The sequence below is a fragment of the Triticum dicoccoides genome, chromosome 6A, assembly GCF_002162155.2.
Source record: "Triticum dicoccoides isolate Atlit2015 ecotype Zavitan chromosome 6A, WEW_v2.0, whole genome shotgun sequence".
NCBI classification, from domain to species: domain Eukaryota; kingdom Viridiplantae; phylum Streptophyta; class Magnoliopsida; order Poales; family Poaceae; genus Triticum; species Triticum dicoccoides.
In genome coordinates, this window is record NC_041390.1 from 50,090,774 (window position 1) to 50,110,388 (window position 19,615).

Sequence of the window (19,615 nt, forward strand, 5' to 3'; positions counted from 1 at the left end):
TTGAACGTCATGGGGCATATGAGATGTTCCAGGAGTTGAAGTTAATATTTCAAGCAAATGCCCGGATTGAGAGATATGAAGTCTCCAATAAGTTCTACAGCTGCAAGATGGAGGAGAACAGTTCTGTCAGTGAGCATATACTCAAAATGTCTGGGGTATAATAATCACTTGATTCAACTGGGAGTTAATCTTCCGGATGATAGCGTCATTGACAGAATTCTCCAATCACTGCCACCAAGCTACAAGAGCTTTGTGATGAACTATAATATGCAAGGGATGAACAAGACTATTCCCGAGCTCTTCGCGATGCTGAAAGCCGCGGAGGTAGAAATCAAAAAGGAGCATCAAGTGTTGATGGTCAACAAGACCACTGGTTTCAAGAAAAGGGGCAAAGGGAAGAAGAAGGGGAACTTCAAAAGGAACGGCAAACAAGTTGCTGCTCAAGTGAAGAAACCCAAGTCTGGACCTAAGCCTGAAACTGAGTGCTTCTACTGCAAGCAGACTGGACACTGGAAGCGGAACTGCCCCAAGTATTTGGCGGATAAGAAGGATGGCAAAGTGAACAAAGGTATATGTGATATACATGTTATTGATGTGTACCTTACTAATGCTCGCAGTAGCACCTGGGTATTTGATACTGGTTCTGTTGCTAACATTTGCAACTCGAAACAGGGACTACGGATTAAGCGAAGATTAGCTAAGGACGAGGTGACGAGGCGCGTGGGAAATGGTTCCAAAGTCGATGTGATCGCAGTCGGCACGCTACCTCTACATCTACCATCGGAATTAGTTTTAGACCTGAATAATTATTATTTGGTGCCTGCGTTGAGCATGAACATTATATCTGGATCTTGTTTAATGCGAGACGGTTATTCATTTAAATCAGAGAATAATGGTTGTTCTATTTATATGAGTAATATCTTTTATGGTCATGCACCCTTGAAGAGTGGTCTATTTTTATTAAATCTCGATAGTAGTGATACACATATTCATAATGTTGAAGCCAAAAGATGCAGAGATGATAATGATAGTGCAACATATTTGTGGCACTGCCGTTTAGGTCATATCGGTGTAAAACGCATGAAGAAACTCCATACTGATGGACTTCTGGAATCACTTGATTATGGATCACTTGGTACTTGCGAACCGTGCCTCATGGGCAAGATGACCAAAACACCGTTCTCCGGATCTATGGAGAGAGCAACAGATTTGTTGGAAATCATACATACAGATGTATGTGGTCCGATGAATGTTGAGGCTCGTGGCGGATATCGTTATTTCCTCACCTTCACAGATGATTTGAGCAGATATGGGTATATCTACTTGATGAAGCACAAGTCTGAAACATTTGAAAAGTTCAAAGAATTTCAGAGTGAAGTAGAAAATCATCGTAACAAGAAAATAAAGTTTCTACGATCTGATCGTGGAGGAGAATATTTGAGTTACGAGTTTGGTTTACATTTGAAACAATGTGGAATAGTTTCGCAACTCACGCCACCTGGAACACCACAGCGAAATGGTGTGTCCGAACGTCGTAATTGTACTTTACTTGATATGGTGCGATTTGTGATGTCTCTTACCGATTTACCGCTGTCGTTTTGGGGTTATGCTTTAGAGATGGCCGCATTCACGTTAAATAGGGCACCATCAAAATCCGTTGAGACGACACCTTATGAACTGTGGTTTGGCAAGAAACCAAAGTTGTCGTTTCTCAAAGTTTGGGGCTGCGATGCTTATGTGAAGAAACTTCAACCAGATAAGCTCGAACCCAAATCGGAGAAATGTGTCTTCATAGGATACCCAAAGGAGACAATTGGGTACACCTTCTATCACAGATCTGAAGGCAAGATTTTCGTTGCTAAAATCGGATCCTTTCTAGAGAAGGAGTTTCTCTCGAAAGAAGTGAGTGGGAGGAAAGTAGAACTTGATGAGATAACTGTATCTACTCCCTTATTGGAAAATAGTTCATCACAAGAACCGGTTCCTGTGACAACTACACCAATTAGTGAGGAAGCTAATGATATTGATCATGAAACTTCAGATCAAGTTTCTACTGAACCTCGTAGGTCTACCAGAGTAAGATCCGCACCAGAGTGGTACGGAAATCCTATTCTGGAAGTCATGTTACTAGACCATGATGAACCTACGAACTATGAGGAAGCGATGATGAGCCCAGATTCCGCAAAATGGCTAGAGGCCATAAAATCTGAGATAGGATCCATGCATGAAAACAAAGTATGGACTTTGGTTGACTTTCCCGATGATCGGCAAGCCATTGAGAATAAATGGATCTTTAAGAAGAAGACTGACGCTGATGGTAATGTTACTGTCTACAAAGCTCGACTTGTTGTAAAAGGTTTTCGACAAGTTCAAGGGGTTGACTACGATGAGACTTTCTCACCCGTAGCGATGCTTAAGTCTGTCCGAATCATGTTGGCTATTGCTGCATTTCATGATTATGAAATTTGGCAAATGGATGTCAAAACTGCATTCTTGAATGGATTTCTAGAAGAAGAGTTATATATGATGCAACCTGAAGGTTTTGTTGATCCAAAAGGTGCTGACAAAGTGTGCAAGCTCCAACGTTCCATTTATGGACTGGTGCAAGCATCTCGGAGTTGGAATAAACGTTTTGATAGTGTGATCAAAGCATATGGTTTTATACAGACTTTTGGAGAAGCCTGTATTTACAAGAAAGTGAGTGGGAGCTCTGTAGCATTTCTAGTTTTATATGTTGATGACATATTATTAATTGGAAATGATATAGAATTTCTGGATAGCATAAAGGGATACTTGAATAAAAGTTTTTCTATGAAAGACCTCGGTGAAGCTGCTTACATATTGGGCATCAAGATCTATAGAGATAGATCAAGACGCTTAATAGGACTTTCACAAAGTACATACCTTGACAAAATTTTGAAAAAGTTCAAAATGGATCAGGCAAAGAAAGGATTCTTGCCTGTGCTACAAGGTGTGAAGTTGAGTCAAACTCAATGCCCGACCAAAGCAGAAGATAGAGAGAAAATGAAAGATGTTCCCTATGCTTCAGCCATAGGCTCTATCATGTATGCAATGCTGTGTACCAGACCTGACGTATGCTTAGCAATAAGCTTGGCAGGTAGGTACCAAAGTAATCCAGGAGTGGATCACTGGACAGCGGTCAAGAACATCCTGAAATACCTGAAAAGGACTAAGGATATGTTTCTCGTATATGGAGGTGACAAAGAGCTAGTCGTAAATGGTTACGTCGATGCAAGCTTTGACACTGATCCGGACGATTCTAAATCGCAGACCGGATACGTGTTTTTATTAAACGGTGGAGCTGTAAGTTGGTGCAGTTCTAAACAAAGCATCGTGGCAGGATCTACATGTGAAGCGGAGTACATAGCTGCTTCTGAAGCAGCAAATGAAGGAGTCTGGATGAAGGAGTTCATTTCCGATCTAGGTGTCATACCTAGTGCATCGGGACCAATGAAGATCTTCTGTGACAATACTGGTGCAATTGCCTTGGCAAAGGAATCCAGATTTCACAAGAGGACCAAGCACATCAAGAGACGCTTCAATTCCATTCGGGACCAAGTCTAAGTGGGAGACATAGAGATTTGCAAGATACATACGGATCTGAATGTTGCAGACCCGTTGACTAAGCCTCTCTCACGAGCAAAACATGATCAGCACCAAGACTCCATGGGTGTTAGAATCATTACTATGTAATCTAGATTATTGACTCTAGTGCAAGTGGGAGACTGAAGGAAATATGCCCTAGAGGCAATAATAAAGTTATTATTTATTTCCTCATATCATGATAAATGTTTATTATTCATGCTAGAATTGTATTAACCGGAAACATGATACATGTGTGAATACATAGACAAACATATAGTCACTAGTATGCCTCTACTTGACTAGCTCATTAATCAAAGATGGTTATGTTTCCTAACCATTGACATGTGTTGTCATTTGATTAATGGGATCACATCATTAGGAGAATGAGGTGATTGACATGACCCATCCCGTTAGCTTAGCACTTGATCGTTTAGTATTCTGCTGTTGCTTCCTTCATGACTTATACATGTTCCTGTAACTATGAGAATTGTGTAACTCCCGTTTACCGGAGGAACACTTTGGGTACTACCAAACGTCACAACGTAACTGGGTGATTATAAAGGAGTACTACAGGTGTCTCCGAAGGTACATGTTGAGTTAGCATAATTCGAGATTAGGTTTTGTCACTCCGATTGTCGGAGAGGTATCTCTGGGCCCTCTCGGCAATGCTCATCACCAAAGCCTTGCAAGCATGTAACTAATGAGTTAGTTATAAGATGAAGTATTACAAAACGAGTAAAGAGACTTGTCGATAATGAGATTGAACTAGGTATTGGATACCGACGATCGAATCTCGGACAAGTAACATACCGATGACAAAGGGAACAACGTATGTTGTTATGCGGTTTGACCGATAAAGATCTTCGTAGAATATGTAGGAACCAATATGGGCATCCAGGTCCCGCTATTGGTTATTGACCAGAGATGTGTCTCAGTCATGTCTACATCGTTCTCGAACCGTAGGGTCCGCACGCTTAAGGTTTCGATGACAGTTATATTATGAGTTTATGTATTTTGATGTACCGAAGGTTGTTCGGAGTCCCGGATATGATTACGGACATGACGAGGAGTCTCGAAATGGTCGAGACATAAAGATTGATATATTGTACGGATATATTTGGACACCGGAAAAGGTTCCGGAGAAGTTTGGAGCCCCGGGAGGTTACCGGAACCCCCCGGGAGGTATATGGGCCTTATTGGGCCCATGTAGGAGGAAGAGAGAAGGAGCAAGGGAAGGGGGCGCGCCCCCCAAGCCCAATTCGAATTGGGGAGGGGGGCCGGCCCCCCCTTTCCTTTCTCCTTCCCCCTCTTCCTATTACTACTACTAGTACTACTTCCTAATACTAGTACTCTTTCCTTCCCCCTCCAAATAAGATAAGGAAAAGAGAGGGAAACCTACTTGGAGTAGGTTTCCCCCTCCTCATGGCACGCCCCCCCTAGGGCCGGCCACTTCCTCCCTCCCTCCTTTATATACGGGGGTAGGGGGGCACCCTAGAACACACAAGTTGATCATTGATTGTTCCTTAGCCGTGTGCGGTGCCCCCTCCACGATATTACACCTCGGTCATATTGTAGCGGTGCTTATGCGAAGCCCTGCAACAGGCGAACATCAAGATCGTCACCACGCCGTCGTGCTGACGGAACTCCCCCTCGGCGCCTCTGCTGGATCGGAGATCGAGGGTGCGTCATCGAGCTGTACGCATGTCAAGAACTCGGAGGTGCCGGAGTAACAGTACTTGGATCGGTTGAACCGGAGGACGTACGACTACTTCCTCTACGTTGCGTCAACGCTTCCGCTTCGGTCTACGAGGGTACGTAGACGACACTCTCCCCTCGTTGCTATATCATCACCATGATCTTGCGTGTGCGTAGGAAATTTTTTGAAATTACTATGTTCCCCAACATTTTTGTTCTTCTTTACCGTCATGTTCTTATGTATGACTAACTTCTGTTTGACGTTGTAGGAGGACAAGTTGAAGAGGCCGCTCTCAGACATGGAGTCGCGGAAGCTGGCCCACGAGCGGAGTCATCGCAAGGAGGGCGAGAGCCAGTACTACGGCAAGACCGAGGAGCACCTGGGGTCTTACACTCATCACTATCAGGAGTTGCATCCGGATGTTCCTGTTGCTGTGGTCGCCCAATCTCAGATCGATGACACGGCGGTGGTGGCCATCCAGGGGAAGAAGAATGGCTGGTATCTGTGTTTCGATGGCTTGATCACTCCTTCAATCTCGTACACACAGCTTCGGGCTACCAACCCGAGCTAGTTAGAGAGTACGGGGCGTTCACAGACTCCCTTAGCCCGCCAGCATGCTGTAAGTACTTCCTCTTTATCTTTTTCTATCTAGCATTCTCAGTTTATTTTCAGCATTGCTCACTTAGAAACAACCTAAATTATGTAGGCATATAAGGAGTTTGTCGAGCATAGGAATCTCGAGGTGTGGGAGTACTTGAAACGAGTGAAGGCAAACAATGATTACAACCGTCAGATGATGACGGTTAGTTTTGCCCTCTTAAAACCAAGCTAAATTTTTGCACTTTTATTCCTTCTGATCTTCTAGTTTGCTTGTTTAACTAACATTCAGGCTATGTTGGCGTCTTGGAGTAACCGCACGGATCCACCACAAATGGGACCCCCACCACCACCTGCGGGAGAACCCCCACACGTGCCCACGTTCGATGAATGGGTGGCACTAGGCAGTGATGGTCCGGCTAGTACATTTGCCTAACTACTGGCAAACTAGTTCTCGTTCATTCAACACTATCATATCATATTTACCGTTAGAATCTTTTCTGAAACATGTAGGGGACCGGTGGCTCGACTACTGCTCCGTCGACCCCAGTCACTCCGATCTGGCAGAGTGATGGTGGTCGCGGTGGCGGTTTTGGCGGAGGTGGTCTTGGTGGTGGTGGTTTTGGCGGAGGTGGTCTTGCTTGATGTCGATGATGATTCCGTGCATGTGGCCGTCGTGCCATGCCTTTCATGTTGCTACTTTTATGATGTTCCATGTCTTGCACTACTTTTATGTTCTGAACTTCCGCCGGTGATGATCTTTAGATGATGATGATGAACTTGACTATGTTTATATGATGATGATGAACTTGAGTATGTTTAGATGATGAACTGTCATATTTCTGCATAATTTCATATTATTCTGCTTTGAAATGTTGTCAAATGAATTGAAAAAGAGAAAACAGGGAAAAAAATAACTATGCCTACGGCAAAGCCGTCGGCATATATAAGGCCAGGAGTTACCAGGGCTTGCCACGTGGCAGATCTATGCCTACGGCAATGTCGTCGGCATAGATTTTCATCTATGCCGACGGCTTTGCCGTAGGCATAGCCCTACCTCCAGGAGAAACCAGGGAAAGACGTGTGGCACTGCTATGCCTACGGCTTTGCGTAGGCATAGCACTGTCATCAGGAGCACCACGAGACGCCACGTGGCAGTGGTACGCCGACGGCTAGGCCGTCGGCATAGATTTCTACCTATGCCGACGGCCAAGCCGTCGGCGTACCACTACCACGTGGCGTCCCATGACTCGTCAGCGCTTTTGACGGCGCCGTCCGTTGCCATCAGACGAAAAAACACTGCCGACGGCTGACCCCGGCCGTCGTCATAGGCCCTATGCCGACGGTTATACTACGCCGACGGTCTGACAAGACTACGCTGACGATATCTATGCCGACGGGTCTATGCCGATGGCAGCCGTAGGCATAGATCTATGCCGACGGCAAAGGACCTATGCCAACGGCCCCTGGCCGTAGGCATAGACCGCGAGTCCGGTAGTCTTGGTTCGACAAATTAGCACTCAGCTTGTGGTTTATTTATTTGGCTTTATACTTTTCAAGCAAGCTGTTTTGCTTGCATTTTTAGTATGTGCTCATGTGTGCATGCGTATAATTATCCATGCTACATCAGGCGTCACCGCGTCAGGCTGGACGGAACGAGCGGGCTGGGACCGCTCGTGGGCTCGTGGCCCGTTAAGGACCGGACCGTACGGTCCAGGACTCCAGGACTGGCGGAAAAACTGGTTGGTCTGGGCTGGCATTTTCGGCCCGAAAATATCTGGTCTGGTCCGGTCTTTAACCGAGCCGCTCGGTCGGACCGAGAAGGCGCAGTGACCGCCGGCGCCGTTCCTCGTCGTTGCGGCCATCGGCAGCCCCTGGGTGAACCACCATGTCCTTGAGCTTCCTCTCTTCATCCTTCCTCTTCACCCCATGCGCCGTAGCCTCTTGCTGCCGCTTGCCATTGTTGCCGCTTGCCATTGTTGTCATGCGTGCACTGCCGCCGATCTGGAGTTCTCGAGTCTCGACGATGGCCTCTACTCAAAGAATACGTAGGAACGGGAATTGCGGCCTTGCCATCCCACGTCCACGAGCTGAAATCATGCCATCCCACGACCTCCCACAACGGCCTCATCTAACTAACCTGAAACTAAAGATAAGAGGTGGATATGCACACGTTGCATGGCGCGTTATTTCAGCACAGCATGCACACCGGCCAGGCGGCCATCAGCTACCCAGGTAGGCGAACGCCTCGCTGGTGCCACCAGGAAGAATTGGGTCACGATCCCGAATGCTCTGAAGGTGACGCCGTCGCTGCTGTTCCAGGCGTCCCTGCGTTTTTTCTCCATGAGCGCGAAGACTGTCAGTTCAGAAAATTCAGTTTCCTCACCTTCAGAAAATTCAGTTCGTCAGTTTCGTCAAAGTTTCAGCTATCAGTTAATTTCTCGTGCACGTCGGCGCTCGCGCACGTCGTGCACTTCGTCAATTCACTCGCGCAGGTAGTGTTGAGTTAAACTTTGTCGTACTGAACCTGTCACTTAGTTTTTTCAGTGCGAGAAGCACGCTAGTCCGTGTTGCAGCTGAATAGGCAGTTGTGTTTAACGTTAACCATGGAGAGATTGACCACGATGTGTCTGTGGGATGGCACGGTTATATCGAATCGTGGGTGATCAGTTTGTTACGAGCTGAATAAAAGGAATAGCAGAAAATACGCAAACAGTAGTGCGTCGCAGAATCCTCTCCACTTAATGCGTTCGTGCGTGTCTTCGTTTGTGTGTTGACTAGTAAGCATGTGCATGTAACACACGTCTCGACTATGAAACATAAATATTTCTCTCATAATTCAAATTTAAATCATAAAAACGTGTTGATTGTTTCATGAACCAATGTGCCCCTTATCCAAATAGGGCAATCGCAGTCAGCGATGGGAACGTGCACGCCGTTGGATTTACCTGACTACCCTTGCTTCGGTACTCTACAGCACCACTTGTTGTGCCACTCCACATGTTGTTGTCACCAGTCCTAATTCCTACACTCACAAAATCACTTGTTTTTCAGGGCATAAAGTTGTCATTGTATCCACGATTGAATTAAATTTGAGGTATAATATTTCCAATCATCTTCAATCTTATTGTCAATGAGCACCGGAAATGTTAACATTGTTGTACCCTGCAGTACATAGCTTCATGTAGCAAGGCGTAAAATGTTGACATTGTTCTCGATGGATTTGCTAATAAAATTTAACATTCAAGTAGGTATAAGCGTGTAAGCCACGCGGAACCATTCTTTGAGGCAATCAACATTTCTTCAAAGAAAAAGAAATTGACAAATGAAAGAACACATCAACGTAGAACCATGACAGGTTATCTCTGCATAATAATACTGACAAACTTCGTAAACACGTAAGAAAAAAGTACAGTCATGAACCATGGTGCATATATATAGCAATGTCTGAATTAAGATGATGAGCATTACAACAAGGGGAGATCATTAACCTTAAATCTCTTACATATGAACATGTCTTTTCTAAATGTAAGCCATGGCTGAGAAGCAAGCCGGATCCGGATATTCAGTAACTAAAGCCAGAAACTTATCCACCTCTTCATATTTAAACAACATATTTCTTCTAAATGTAGGCCATGGCTGACAAGCAAGCCGGATCTGGATATTCAGTAACTAAAGCCAGAAACTTATCCACCTCTTCATATTTAAACAACATATTTCTATAAGATGATATGAAAGAAATTGATGAGAACAATAGTACATTTCCTCTTACTGCAAATCAACACCCAACCAATATACATCAACACATGCACATATAAGAGATCCAATTCTTGATGATAGGTTCATGCATAAAGCAAGAAAATTTGCAGAATATACCAGAATCTTATTAAGTGATCCTAATTCCATGTGAAGTTGCCTAGGAAAAACATCAGCGAAGGATCAAGGTATACAACAAACAACAGTAATATATATAGTGCTTGACGGTAAAAAATAATAAATGAATCCTAGTGGGTACAAGTATTTTGAATAATGAAGAATATTAAGAACTAACCATACACATGGTATGAAAGAAATTGATGAGAACAATAGTACATTTCCTCTTACTGCAAATCAACACCAACAAATCTACAGGAGCAAAGGCACATATAAGAGATCCAAATCTTAATGATAGGTTCATGCATAAAGCAAGAAAATTTGAGAATATACCAGAATCTTATTAACTGATCCTAATTCCACGTGAAGTTGCCTAGGAAAAATATCAGCGAAGGATCAAGGTGGACAACAAACAACAGTAATATATACTGCTTGAAGGTAAATAATAAAAAATGAAATCCTAGTGGGTACACACGTTTGGAATAATGAAGAAAATTAAGAACTAACCATATAAGAAATGTACAGCGACACCATAGTAATCATATTCGTAACACAGAGAAGAACTACCCTCCTAAAAACATGAAAGCACTGCGGTGTATCATACGACGAAAGCCGTTCAGGTTTAACTCAAAATACAGTACACATGGTAGAAACTGCTTAAGTCTGTAGCTTCAGTAAAAAATAGTTATTTTGGATCCTATGGCAACATCACACAGTTATCCTGAGAACGGCGGATACAGAATTGAAACCGATAGATAAAGGAAACAAAATCAATATTTATCAAAAAAAAAACACCTGGACAACTGGACTGGTTGAGAGTAGAGGCTTGAGAAGCTAGAGCATAGGAGTATTTTGCAGAGGAGTGGAAGAAAGTAATACTCAAAAATCATCTTCGCAATGCAGCGGCAGTTGTTTTGTGGACATTGTCCTGTTTGTGCATAATTATTGTCTATCAATCTAGGTGATATAGTCATTTCGTCAATTGCTCTAACGATGGAGCTGACAGTAATACTATCAATTAGTAGCACAAATGAAAATACCATTATCCCCAGGATTACTCTTACTCTTTGTTCCCCTGTAAGTGGAATTGGGGGAGTAAAATAACAGCAAAACTTTACCAGGATAACGAAGGCGAGGGTCTTCCTGGACCTTGTCTTGGACACGTCGGGGACATCGCACCCTCAGAGCGCGTGGGGGCAGGGCAGCGCACTGAATCTTGCTTATCTCCGTGTACGTCTTGGTTAGCTACGACAGCGGCTGCTCGTTGAACCGCATGGATGCACCGCAGCTCTTGCTCTTACCCGTGCATCAGTGGCGGAGGACTCCGAGTGGGGAGGGGACTTGGTTACGGAAGGGGCTCTCCAGGATCGATCCAGGGAACTGTTTCCTCTTCAACTTGAAAGGAAGCGAAATGTCCTCCGAGGGTGCCAAAGGGATCATAGGGATGAACACTCTCTTTCCAGCATGTTGTCCACTAATGAAACCATGAAGTATGTTAGAAGATAAGGCCGAAATATGCTACAATCAACAACACTTGGAATGAACTCGCTATATGTTCTTTTACTAAATCATGTAATTGAAGGAAACAAACTGCTTCAGAACACAAGTTATAAAAAACTGAAAAATTGATGATCGTAAATTTAGCTGCATGTTCCTACTCCATTTTGTAGAAGTATACATATTTATGAAATCACACTGGTCGACTATGCTGGTTTGTAGATTACATACCTGCTTTTGTTTGGTGGCAACACAAAAACTTAACAAGTCTATTTCTGATATCAATTTCAGTTCCATGCCCTCAACAACATTTTATAGGAAAATCACAACAACTTAAAGCCTAGGTGTATATGCACCACACTGACAGTGACCAACAAGATTATCAGCTAGAACAACGAAAGATATTTTTAAACACTAACAACATGAACAAAGATCATCCAGATCAAAAGGGAAGAACTGAGAGGGGGCGAGAAGAGGCTCACCACCAAGTTACGTCACTGGCAGTGGCAGCGAGGATAGCGGGAACAACTTGTCAGTGAAGTGTGCTTCTCCTTCGCGCACACGAGCCTCTGCGCACACAAGCTGCAGGCCAGCCTCCACCTCTGAAATTGTCAAACTCCCAATAATCAAAACACTAACGTAGAAGAAAAATAATACTTCAGAAGCAGAATCTTAATGATAACCACAGCCATGTATTCATAGAACACACAATATTGTGTAAATATCAACAACTTGTGCACGAAACTTAACAAAATGCACCCATGATAATACATAAAACAATATCTTATCTAGAAACAATATTGTAGTTAAAATTGAATGGCAAACATAAAAAAATATTGTCATGTCAACCAGATCCACACATGGACAATTACCAGTGTAGTTCCTTGTGAGGGAAGAGGAATTTGAGTCACTTTTGCAGCTCGTATTTTGGTATTCTACTCGACTCTATAGGTTGTTTGCGCCTGGAATAGTAAGAAGAAAAAGAGATAATTTAGCACTTCAGCCACATACAATGGGAGGCTTGAATTTCAGAATTTAACACCATTATAACATTACATAGTATGTACAACAACATTAGCAACAACAACTACATAAATCAGTACAAAGGCCGTTGGATGTCTTCAGAAAACTTAGAATATAAGACAGAAGAAAGCAGTCTGACCATATGAGTATTATACAGCTGAATACATTTAACCTGGCCATGAGTCCATGACTGACTGGCTGATCATTTTATCCAACTGCTAAGCAAAACCAAAAGAGCGCTCCTGTCCATCATGCCACCTCTTCTCGAAAAAGAGAAGTGCTACCAACTTACTTTCTCCTAACATTTCATTTGATAATGCAGCTGGATTTGGCCGAAGCAAACAGCCACGCCTTACTTTGCCAGTTACAGCTAATGAAAATCATGGTCATTCAGGAAAAAGAAACACAGTGGTCATAGTCGCCTGAGTTTCAGCATCGATAAGAAACATCATGGGAAAAATACTATAGGGAATTAGGGATTGAAACGGAGAGAGACGACATGGTCGCTACTTACCGATGGATGGAGCAGAACATTGCCGCGGAGATAGGGCGGAGGACGGAGCGACAATGACGGCACGGAGGGGACCGGTGGCGATCTCGAACCGGCAGGGAACTGGCGGCGGAGGACTCCGCGCCGCCGCGCCGTAGGCTCAGGCGTGGCCTCGTACGCCGGTGGTTGTCCCGCACGCGTCCACGTCGGCTCCTGCAAGCCTCTTGCCGCGGAGGATGAGGGGCGGCGAAGGGCGCGGCGGGGCGGCTCCGGCGGCGGGGGCGGGGTCGGCGGGGGCGGGCTCCCGCGGCTGGGGAGGCTCCCGGCGACCCGCGACCGCTTCCCGTGGCTCCGGCGGCGCGAGGAGGCGGTGAAGGGCGCGGCTGCGGGAGGCGAACAGCGCGGGAGGAGGAGGTCGTGCCGGAGAAGGACGAGATCGTGCGGGTGGGCGATTTTCTTTATTTTTTATATACTGCGGGGCAGATTAGCTATCGATGGACTGTGGTGTGGCTTATTGCGTGGTTGATAGCGTTAAACACAGAATAATAAGGACCATTAAATTTTGATGATGGATGGATATAATTGTTTGGATCTGTCCATCTCTTACTTTTATAGTGGTAGTAGATTCAGTGCTTGATCTAACACGTAGCCCACCTCGCTGCCGCATGCGTGCACATCAACACCGATGGCTGGCCGGTCCATTCGGTCCATTCAGTCTGGACCGGGCTTCGCCGTCGCCGGTCCGGTCCCTAAAAGTAGGACTGCTCGGTTGCTCGGTCCGGTCCGGTCTGGACCGCCGGCGGCCGGTCCAAACGACGGCTCGGTCAGAGACCAGACCGGATCGGACCGTGTCCATCCTGAATCAGGCGGTGAGATTTCGAGTCAGATTTATGCTTATGTTCAATGACGTCTCATTATGTGTGTTTTTGTTTAATTTCTCTCTGCTTTGAAGTTGAGTAATTGGAATCCTAGTTTTTTTTTTGCAGGGAATTAAGGAGCTTTATTCATACGATGATCCACCGGCCATGTCAGCCATAAGGCTGGTGACCAGGAACCCCGGGGGGGAGTCCATCCAACACTCTGTCACCTCCAATGTGCATGCATGTTTTGCACATAGGTGGGCAGGGACATTGGCATGTCTCCTAACATGAAAAATGTCAAAATAAGTAAAGTGAGCAACAAGCTCCTCAATATCTAAAAGTACCGGCGCTATTACAGAGCGCGAATTCCGGCGCGATTTCCAGAGGTTGACCACTTCCAAACAGTCTGTTTCAATTTCGACCCGCGCAAAACCACGAAGCATTGCCACCACCACACCCTCACGCACCGCAGTCGCCTCTGCCACCAGAGGGTCTGTGATACCTGGACATGGTTTGCACCAAGCTGTGATAAAAGTCGAAGATGATCTGGCCACACCCCCAACACCTCCTCTATGCTCGAACATAGCAACACCAGCATCTGTATTAATTTTGATGCACTCGCCCTCCGGCGGTCTCCACTCGTGCCCTGGCAGCACCATTGCATGCTTGATCGGTATCTCTAGCACTGCCAACGCATCCCTGGTACACTTTAGTGACTGGACTGGATCCCGATTGGCTTTATCATGCGTGATATTGTTTCTCGAAGTCCATATTGCCCACATCACAGTGATGATCTTAGCCCTGTCTGACCCATCAAAACGATCATCACAGAGAATATCTCTTGACCATGTCATCGTATGCAGCTCCGGCAGCTTCACGTCCAACCACTTTCGGGCTTCTCTCCAAAAGTTTTGCGCATGGCTGCACTTTATCAAAGCATGGTACATATTTTCCTCACCTGCAAGACACACCTTGCATCTTGTTGTTGTCGCAATGTGTCTGTAGTGTAGTGTGCCCTCCACAGGAAGAATCCCGCGCAACACTCGCCACCAAAAAACACGAACCTTTGGCAACACGTTCAACTTCCAAAGCCTCGTCCATAGCTGTTTATTCGTCTCGGAAGATTCGGTGACCGACCCTTCTTCTAGAGCGCGATGCTCGTTGCGAATCATGAGAGTTCGGTACGCTGACTTGACAGTATAGACTCCTGCTTTTTCTGCCGACCATGCCCATATATCATCTCCTCCAAACTGCCTCAAGGGTATATTAAGAATAGCCTCTGCTTCCGACGGAATGAAATTTGCATGCACCTCATTACGTTTCCATGTCCCCGACTCCGCATCAATGAGATCTGAGACCCAGACAAGCTCAGCGTTCCCAATCTACACCGAAGGTCTCATGGAAATAAGGCCAGGGATCCAAGGGTCGTTCCAGATCGATACCGTAGCCCCAGCCCCGACCCGCTTGATCATCCCAACCTCCAAAGCTTCCTTTCCCTCCAAGATTGCACGCCAAGTGGAGGACGCGTGGGATGGTGAAGAAGCTTCGACGAAAATCGTCGTCGGGAAGTACTTCCCTTTGAGCACCCGTGCACAGAGCGACTCCGGGCTCGTGACGAGTCTCCAGCCATGTTTTCCTAGTAGGGCCAGATTGAATATTTGTAGATCTCTAAAACCCATCCCTCCTTTCACTTTCGGAGAAGCAAGCGTGTCCCAATCCGTCCAATGTAAAGACCGACGATCAAGTGAGCTACTCCACCAGTAACGGGCCATGCACGATCTGAGGCCCTTACAAACTTTCTTTGACAGCTTAAAACAGCTCATCGAGAAGGCCGGGATAGCTTGCGCCATAGATTTCAGGCGAACCTCACGACCCGCACATGAAATCATACGTTCCATCCCACCTTGCAACTTGCTTCGAAGTTTCTCCGTCAGATGCTCGAAGGTACCGCTGGTAATACGCCCCGTCGCAGTGGGTAAACCAAGATACCTCTCGTTGAATGCTTCAACTGTTATACCAAGGAGATTCTTCAAACTTTGTCTGACTGGATCCGGCGTGTTCGGGCTGAAATATATGGAGCTTTTCTCTCTGTTCACGCACTGTCCCGAACTGTCGCTGTATATCCTCAGAACTTGGTTCAACCTTCGGGCGCTTGTTTCCTTGGCATTCATGAATATCAAGCTATCGTCTGCAAATAGCAGATGGTTTACCCAAGGTGAATTGAAACTCACTCTGATCCCCCTGTCCACCTGTGCACCACCCAAATTTTTCAAGAGTGTAGTGAAACCTTCGGCACATAGTAGGAAGAGATAAGGCGAATAAGGATCTCCTTGCCGTAGACCCCGAGAAGGAGTAAAGTAGGGCAGTAGCTCCCCATTCACCCGAACTGTAAACCTGACTGAAGTAACGCACTTCATCGTCAGTCTAACAAACCTTGTGCTGAACCCCATTCTTAGCATGACAGCTTCCAAATAGTGCCATTCAACTCTATCGTACGCTTTCATCATGTCAAGTTTGACGGCACAGACATGATTCTTCCCCTTCTTCCGACGCCTCATCGCGTAGATACTCTCATAGGCGATAAGAACGTTGTCAGTGATCAGGCGTCCCGGGATAAAAGCACTCTGTTCTTCACTTATGATTTTGTGATACACTTGGAGGCAATCTTATATAGCACAGGGCATAGAGAAATTGGCCTATATTGTGAAATGAGTTGCGGGTATCTCACTTTAGGTATGAGGGTTATTGAGGTGTCATTCATTCCCACCGGCAACTCACCACCATTAAGGAAATCCAAAACAACCAGCACAATGTCCTCCTGAAGGAGATCCCAATGCCGCTGAAAAAACCCCGCCGTAAAACCATCTACACCAGGAGCTTTGGATGGGGCCATTTGAAATAAAGCTTCCTTGACCTCCTGGGCTGTGAATGTTGGGAGATGCTCATGTACTGTTTGCTAATGCATACATTTTCCTTTTTTCTTTTTTGAGATGCTTTCTTTGTTTTTAATTTAAGGGTTTACTGTGATCAGGATAAGGATAGGAAAATCAAAGCCAAAGCAATATTACCCTAATCCCATATCTATTTGTGTTATAACAAGAGATGTTCAAAATTGTGTCATAAGAGTACTGATTATCGCGGGTGATGCCTGTAAACCACATAAATACTGTTGACCAGCTGCCCTCTGTTCTATGAGATGGATTATCGGTTTTCCCCTTTTCAACGTAAGATCACATTTTCCCTTTTCAGCATCAGTTTATATCAGTGTGTACATGTGGTAGTATTATTTGTCTGGAAAGACCAGGGATTTGTAGTCTGACCACACCACACTCCAATTATTACTTGGATTCTTTCTCCAAAGCACATCATGTGAAAATCTTGTTTTTGTGAAGCATTTTATGGCTTCCAAGCTAGAGTTCACCCCAAATATTTTGTTTGAGTATCTTCTTTTTTTGCGAATACACTTAGCAGCGTATCATTTTATTGATAGAGTTTTTAGAAGATTACAGGACGGTTTCCCAGGACGTACACTTAGCAGGCGTCGTGGAGAAACCAAAGTGAGCAGGAGAAGCGGGGGTGCTCAGCCTCATAGTATCCTTGAAGAAATCGACTACCGCTGCGATGGCAATTGCCAGGACAAAAGCGAACTATAGCAATCAAGTATTAACTCCTATGAACTAACTACCTCTAGAACACAGTTTCTATACCATGTATGTAGTTCTCACCGAGGAGAGAGCCTTTCACTGGGACGAACCCCTCCCGACACTAGTAGAAAAAGGGTCAAACGTGAAGCACATTAGTGCCGGTTTGATTTTGGCCCGGTACTAATGGTACCATTAGTGTCGGTTCAAACGGATTTGCATTAATGCCGGTTCGTGTTGAACCTTTAGTACCGGTTCGTGGCACGAACCGGTACTAAAGGGGTGGTGGCAGGCTGGCGTCAGGCCGGGGCCCCACGATCACCTTTAGTACCGGTTCGTGCCATGAACCGGTACTAAAGGGGTCTGACCTATAGTACCGGTTTGTGACACAAACCGGCACTATAGGGCAATTTTCAAACTCTACCCCCCCCCCCACGTGTGTCGCCATTTCAGTTCTGAAAAAATCAAAAGAAAATGATAAAAACTTCAAAAAATAAAATCCTTCGAGAGGTAGTTATATTACTACATCTACTAGTTAGGAAAATTTAAAAACTACAATTTGGACATGTTTTGCAAAAAGTGTAGGGAAAATGTAAAACGGCTATAACTTTTGCATACGATGTCGGAAAAAAACGTATAATATATCAAAAATTCAGCACGAAAATCCGCATCCGATGGAGACTGCCTATGGCCTATTTGGAATTTTTTAGAATCCTCAAATTCCAAAAGGAAAAAAAGATATGGTCAAATTTCAGTTTGTTTAAAAAAATTGGTTAAATCTGGTCAAACTACTTATTCAAGAAGTATTAATATTACTAGATAATTATTCAAGAATATTAGTGTTACTAAATAATTATTTCAATTTTTTGAATTTTGGTCAAATTTGGTCAAACTATGGTCAAATTGTGGTCAAACTATGGTCAAACTTATTCAAGAAATATTAGCGTTACTAAATAATTACTGTTTTTTAGAATAATAGTTTCAAACTCAAACGGTGAAATGTGTGACTTCATGCTCAAGCTAAACTCCTGAGGGTTAATAGGATTGACATCTTACTATTGTTAGGAAAACAACAAGTGCAGACTCGGAAACGAACGAGAATAGAACCCGAAAGTTAAGCGTGCTCGGGCTGGAGTAGTGAGAGGGATGGGTGACCGGTCGGGAAGTTAGATGATTTGGAATGAGTGTTCCACACTTGAGCAGTTAAGAGAGGTGATTAGAGACTAAATCATCAAATAATTCAAAAAAAATAAAAAATAAAAAAATAAAAAAAATCCAAAATTTTCAAAAAAATTCAAAAAAAACCTCACCAACCGGTACTAAAGGTCCCCCATACCAGAGCGCGAGCTCACACCACGTGGTGGCACTTCAGCGCCAGTTCGTGCCGAACCGGTACTAAAGGGGGGGCCCTTTAGTGCCCACCCTTTAGTGCCGGTTATGGAACCGGCACTAAAGGCCCTTACGAACTGGCGCTAAAGCTCCGTTTTCTACTAGTGCGAGTGACCGAGTCGCTCCCATGGGCAGATCAGATCTGGGCCCGAGGCAGATTAGAGAGTTTGGTCTGGGTAGGTGAGGTGGGGTGCGGTCCGGGTTGTGCGTGCGGGTGGTGCTCTTGCCCTCCTCGCGGGTGCCGTGAGTGGCTGTGGTGGTCGTGTTGCCGTTGCATTGCTGTGTGGATCGGCGTCGGTGGCCACAGACATGGCGTCATGCATGCTAGCTTGGGCCAGAGCCTAGGCGTCTTTGGCGATGGCTGTCGGCAGTCATGGAGTCGTGCCCCCCCACCCCCGCGTGAATCCACCAGACTTGGCTGGAGACGCAGACGTGGGTGCCTCCTATGGTGGAGGCGCCTATCCAGACTCGGTGACTGATGTCGGGCTAGGAGTAGGGGGCGTGCCTTTGCTCTTCCTACCAAGGCTGAGTGCGCTGTGAAGTGAGCGGTGGATGGTGTCTCGCGACAGGGATGCCGGGGTGGCAGCCTCGAAGGGCGGTCTGACTGGTTTGCTTGTCGGCAGGCACCATTGCGGCGATGGTGGCTCTCCTTCATGGCCGCGTGGGTGGCCGGAGGTGTAGCGGTGGGTGGCTCGGGCGTGCTCTCCCCTGGGATGTCGCCCTGATCCAGATCTGGGGGTCTGACCACGTCGCGCTCGTCCTTGCAGCCTCGTGCTGGTGCGGGTGAGTTGCCGAGCGAAAGCTCCATGCCCTTGGCGCTGACGACGGTGACACCCATGGGTACCGCACTCTTCTTGAAGACGTCGGTTTGGTTCTTCTCTCCGTGCCAGGGCTCCGGGTGAAGAACTTTGTCCGTTGTGGACTCGGCAGCAGCGACACTCGG